This window comes from Tachysurus vachellii, chromosome 20 (genome assembly GCF_030014155.1).
Source record: "Tachysurus vachellii isolate PV-2020 chromosome 20, HZAU_Pvac_v1, whole genome shotgun sequence".
Taxonomy (NCBI): domain Eukaryota; kingdom Metazoa; phylum Chordata; class Actinopteri; order Siluriformes; family Bagridae; genus Tachysurus; species Tachysurus vachellii.
The window spans coordinates 3,776,501-3,782,500 of NC_083479.1; the positions used below are offsets into that span (position 1 = coordinate 3,776,501).

The following is a 6,000-nucleotide window of genomic DNA, read 5'->3' on the forward strand; positions in this document are numbered from 1 at the left end:
CACACACATGCAAATACGGATTCTGTGAACATACAAATGTGTGTGTTTTGAAAGGCTCCTCAGTACATATATAAACGAGAGAGACATCGATGCCTCTTTTCTTCAAACTGCCTCTTTTTGAAGCCTCCGTTTTCTTCATCATTTCTAGAGCTTTTTAATGAAAGGGGTACTTTTGCATAGGGAAAAAATAACGAGTGTGAGCGATGCTTGTGTTGACACTAGCCAAATATTCACCAATAGGACGACGGATGACGTTGGATGAGCCGAATCTCACATTATAGCTATAAATTCAGTTGTGTAAATAAAGCATGTAAGCCTGATATGTAAACAATGCATTCTGATGAACAGATGACAGATGACTTGTCATCTTCATTGTACAGCCTGAACCCATGTCACGGTCTGTTAAAGAATTTTACTGGGATTTTACCTGTACATACAATGCGATGGATCATAATCTTTAAAGACAACTGAAATGTCACAGTGTAAGTCCAGCTTAGAGTGTTTTAGAAAAAAAAAGTTTTTTTTTTTTTTGTCTGTTTGGATGCTCCCTTAAGTACAGTGCAATATTTGTTTCTTTTCTTTGTTATGAGAAAGTCAACACTTCTTTTCTCATGCACACTATAAACAACAGCACCGAAGGGAGCTGACTATGCTGTGTTTATTGTACATTTCTGAAAAAAAGTGGTTGGTCTAATTCACATTTTGAGGGCTTTGTCTTTGTTGTTATGGAGGAACTAGTTTCAGATTCAGACCGTAATCCTGTACAGTGTACACTTGGTCAAACACATCAGAATCATGTAGGCTTCATTTTATTCCAAAGGGAGACAAGAATACCTTGACTCAGGGGGCACAGTTTGGGGCTAGGATTTCGTTGCTAGGTTAATAATGGTTGCAGTATCCAGTCTTTAAAAATGAAAGGAATGAAATGTGTTTGGTTGGATGCATCATCAGCCTTTCAGTCTTGCCATGCCTCTCCTCTCCTCACTGCCTCACGTCCTTACTGTTCATGGCTTGCTCTCCTTGCTGGCTGTGGGAAACGGAGAGCAGTTCAGCCAGCTGTTCTCAGTCCCTCTGGATTTCACTTTTTGAACAAGCTCCACACTGTCCATCTCGGTTCAGAACAAACAAACGAACAAGGTTCAGACCTTCTCAGCTTTAAAGTAACCAAAACCAGCTGCATGTAAGCATTTTGTTATGAGTGGATTTTTATATGAGACAGCATCGCTGAGAGGTTTCATGTGCTATGTAACATAACGCTAGCTCTACATTATTTTCTGGGATTGCGTCATGAACAAAGGTCACTGAATGAGACGAAGTGGGAGCGAGTGGAACAATATAGTTTCAAAGCGGCACTTATTTGATGAACCGCCGTTGGTTTTGTTTCCTTGCCCTTGGTGTGTTTAGGCTGGCTATTTGGAGTAGATAATTTGGCGCCAGCCTTCGTTGTACTTCTCGTTCCTCTATTTTAGGCCATCGGGTTTACCTGCCTTTTTTTAGCAGTTGGCTCTGTGCCTCGTGTAAAAGCTTTTTTGTGTTTTATAATATGGCATGGTGAACCTCAGACGTTGACTGTTAGGGTCAATCCAAATCAAATTCTAGGAGGTTGCTATATTCTTATTTCCCACAACAATCTAATGGCGTTTTTCTCAAAATGCACGTCAGCGTGACTGAAAAATTATTTTTAAATGTGTATGGCCATGGGTGACTGGACCGTTTACATATCTGTTCACACTTCTTTGAGGTAAAATCTTCCTGAATGCCGATGTTCACATGCTAATTTTAATTCCAGTTTTTTAACCAATATTGACATACGCTGCTTTTTTATACTGTAATGCTAGAACCTTTCATCAGATATAAAAATCTGATCTCTGAAAATCTGAAAGAGCAAAAATACATTGGTGATACAGTGGTGCTGTGTACATGAAGAGTGTGTATTTGGTGTAGGTCAGTGTAGTCCACACAGTTGAGTGTGTGTGTGTGTGTGTGTGTTTGTGTGTGAGTTCAGTTCAGTTATTGAGGAGTCTGATTGCCTGTGGAAAGAAACTGTTACACAGTCTGGTCGTGAGGGCCTGAACGCTTCGGTACCTTTTTCCAGACGGCAGGAGGTGTGTGGGATCATTCACAATGCTGTTGGCTTCACGGATACACTGTGTGGTGTAAATATCCATGATAGAGGGAAGAGAGACTGCACTGATCATCTCAGCTGTCCTCACTATCCGCTGCAGGGTCTTTCGATCCGAGATGGTGCAGTTCCCGAACCCGACGGTGATGCAGCTGCTCAGGATGCTCTCAATGGTCCCTCTGTAGAACGTGGGGTGGGGGGAGGGAGATGGGATTTCCTCAGCCTCCGTAAGACGTAGACGCTGCTGGGCTTTCTTGTTGATAGAGCCGGTGTTGAGTGACCAGGTGAAGTTCTCCGCTAGATGAACACCAAGAAATTTGGTGTTCTTGATGACCTCTACAGATGATCCGTCGACGTTCAGTGGCGAGCGGTCGTTCTGTGCTCTCCTGAAGTCAACAACCATCTCTTAAGTTTTATCAACAATCAGAGACAGGTTGTTGGCTCTAAAACAGGCAGTTAGCTTTTGATATAGATCTGTGTTTATGTTTATTAATATTTCTGAGCCAGATTCCATTGAGAACATTTAAAATAAATGAATTCGTTGACTTATTTATAAAATGTCTAAATACAGACAGTTCTAGAGTTTAAAGTATATGAACGTCGATATAATGTGGCAGACGTTATCAAACCTTACAGATATCAAACCTTACAGATATCACAGCTTATTAGGCTGAATTGATAAAGCAATACAATTAATTGATCTCCTTTAGCAATTAGGCACACGCTGCTGAGCTGTTATACCATATATAACACTACATAACATGCACATCAGTGTTATTGTAGACGCTGTATAGGCTCTGTGTTCCTTTTGGGAGGAGGCTGTCTAGACAGAATAGAGCAGAGGTTGTCAGCTGGCAGGCTGAACTGAGTACATGAGGAAAAAAAACTGTAGCAGAGCCAATAAACGTATAAAAACGTCTTCTCTGGCAGATCCTCTTTTGTGGTTTGCCCAATTACATGTGTTTATGTCAAATATTTAGCTGAACGCAGCCTTATTGGATCAGAGACAAATTAGAAAAAGATTTTTATGGATTTTTTTTTTCCCTTTATTTACTCTTGTCTGGCCAGCACTCTGATGGCGTGTTTACAATGACAACGATGCTTAAAGATGTTTGGATAGAGATGGGTGCATTTAGTCTCCGGTGCTAGTTCACAGCCAATGGGACTCGTTCTCTGTGGCAATAACCAGAAGTAATGTAACGAGTCGTTAGGAAACAAATCACAACTACTTCAAATTGTCTGAAGTATTCAAATCTAAATGTCATTTTAATAAAACGCTTTTCTACCATTTAAAAAGTTAGAACAAATTGGCAGACAGAACCGTCGCTTGACTCGATATTTACATTTCCTCACCGAGCAGATGATCTTATTTATGAATATACTGTAGTTCTCAAAATCCAGGCGGTAATTTCCGTGATATACATGAATATTTAATATTGGCACATCTGATCCACACAGATACAGCAGCACAGTTCAACAAAGCTGCTGCTGTTGCTTAGTTTTGTATCTGATCAGCAGTTCTAGCACAGAGCTTTAGTGCAGACGGTCGTTGATGTGGTGTGCGTCAGCAACTGTAGAAGTTGACATCATTACCGCACTTGCTAACGAGAGAGTGGCATTACGGAGCTGAATGTGTGTGTTTTGGGCAGCCTTCTCGCAGCTCTTGTGTGAGAAATGTGTCTCCAGCAGATCTGTGTGGTCTGGCTCAGAGTCTTGTTTGGTTTAAGCCGAGTAGGACGGCATATTAAAGCGCCGTTTTACCGCTTGCGTTTCATTGTAGCGAAAACACAGCAGAGGAGAGCGACACAATGCCGTTCTCTGTTCTTCGCTCTATCGCAGAACTTTGCTGGACCATATGAGATCTTCTTACAGCAGGTTTTGAAGCCTACACGAACACACAAACCACACGCATGTCAACACTACTGTTTTATAGGAATAGAAATAAAATACAAAGTCTGAGCATTTCTCTGTGGATTGGATTAGCAGTAATGTTACTGCTGCTTAGCGCCAGTTCACGTCCTAACCGAGGCTTAAAATCGATGTCAGTGTTATTATTTGTGTTTTTCTTATCTTAGCAGTTCTGGAAGCAATCTATCATCATTCACGCTTGTTTCAACACAACAGTTTAGAGATTAATGTAGGTATTGTAGGACCTTAACAGTGTTCCTTTTGTTTGTGCTTGAAAGTAAAAGGATCTGCCATTGCCCCGTCCCTTGACTATTGAAATCTGCATACCCCAAGGGCTGCTGGGAGAGTTTAACAAGCTTCTGATGTCGCCGGAGCAGGGGGAGCCGGTTGAAATTCCTTTGTCGAGGTAGAAGCCGAGCCCAGAGCATCCTGCCAGAGAGCCGCAGAGGTCAGAGTGTAAAGCAGGAATAACAAGGAGGCAGAGGCCCGCTTCGCAATGCCATCTTAGCTCCAGCTGCACCCTTAACGGACATAAAGAGCTCAGTATCCTCAGGGACAAGGTTTGCTGATGAAGCTCTAATTTTAGTGCAGGGTTTTATACTCTTTACAGAGTTACCCTCGTTTGATGAAATTCCAAGCACTGATGGATTAAAAAACACTTACGTTTCCCAATGGCTTTTTAACTTTCCCAACAGTGGTGTTGTTCTAGGTCAGTCTCTCTCTCTCTCTCGCTCTCTCTCTCTCTCTCACACACACACACACACACACACACACACACACACACACTCGCTGCTTGTTTGTGAGGAGCCCTTCAAACCCAAACAGCCTGTGGAAAGATTATGTTCTTGCTCCGAGGTCAGCAGCTGCAGCCGCGTCCCTCCTCCACACATTTGGAGCCTGTCCGGGGGGTTCGCATGTCTGTGTGTGTGTGTGTATTTATGTATATGTGTATGTTGGGGGTAGGTCTAAGCTTAGCCGTATTAGCTGACCCTTCACCTTTGGCTTCCGCTCTCATAATTGCAGGAAGTAAGGAGACCCAATGAGAGAAGATGCCGGCCTTGCATTAATGAGCACAGAGGTGCCAGTGTTATTAAAGCCCATCGGTGGCCATGTTGTCTGGACCTCAGTGAGGGGAAAAAACCCTGAAAGGTTATACCTGTTTGAAAAGTGGGTCTGTTACGACGGCTCGTTAAAGCCATATGTTTGACGAATGGAGGACAAACAATGAATTAGGGAGTGTTTTTTTTTTAAAACCAAATGTTTCTTTAAATAGCATGGGCAATAAAAGAATATTGCAGTTTGTGGTAAACGATGTAGTAAGTGAGAGAGACATGTTTAAAAGTGTCAAATCCCAGCCAAAGTCATCACGAGAGTGGCAGAGTCAGTAACAACACTGTGAAACTGTTTATGGGTCGTATGGCACCGAGCGCTGTGTGTTTTGTGCCAACACCCGTGCGTTTTTAAGAAAAGTTCCCTTAAGTGAAAATGTGCGAGCATCATGTAAGCAAAAATAAAGAGAGAAATTTTTTTTTCCGTTTTTTTCTTTCACCCTTCCCCAAATGACTTATCTCTCAAATGTGTCGCACGCCACAGACTGCCACGTGTAAGCCGAGGTATAAGAGATTTATGGCACCTCTGCCTTTGATATCTGGCATGACTGAACTCTCATAGGGAAACAATTGAGCATGTATAAGTCTGCCTCGTGAACCTGTCTGGTACCGTTTCATCTCCATCAGGCTACATCTTTCTATGTGTGTATGTGTAGGTGGGGGTGGTGCATGACCTGTCTCTTCATCTTCTGCTTTTTCTGAACTAATTTCTGAGGGTGCTGCATGAAGGATTAATTCGACATCTCTTGCCCTCTGTGCCAGTAACAACAGAGCACTTTAGCTGCTGGAAGCCATAGTGGTTGAAGTCTCCATTAAAGGAATATTTGATGAGGCATGCAATATAAATGCTTCATTTTTGCA

The 6,000-nt window shown here is 42.3% G+C and overlaps 1 protein-coding gene across 5 annotated transcripts in view; it reads left to right on the top strand.

The window, feature by feature from the left end:
• Positions 1 to 6,000, top strand: part of bmpr1bb (bone morphogenetic protein receptor, type IBb) — a 67,250-nt gene that overhangs the window by 2,029 nt on the left and 59,221 nt on the right. Inside the window, exon 1 of one of the 5 annotated variants that reach the window (XM_060895591.1) lies at positions 1,022 to 1,180. The exons of the other annotated variants lie outside the window; for them this stretch is intronic. The gene's annotated coding sequence lies outside the window, so the exon portion shown is untranslated. Of the gene's footprint in view, positions 1 to 1,021; positions 1,181 to 6,000 lie in introns of those variants that run through there. 5 annotated transcript variants of the gene reach the window in all.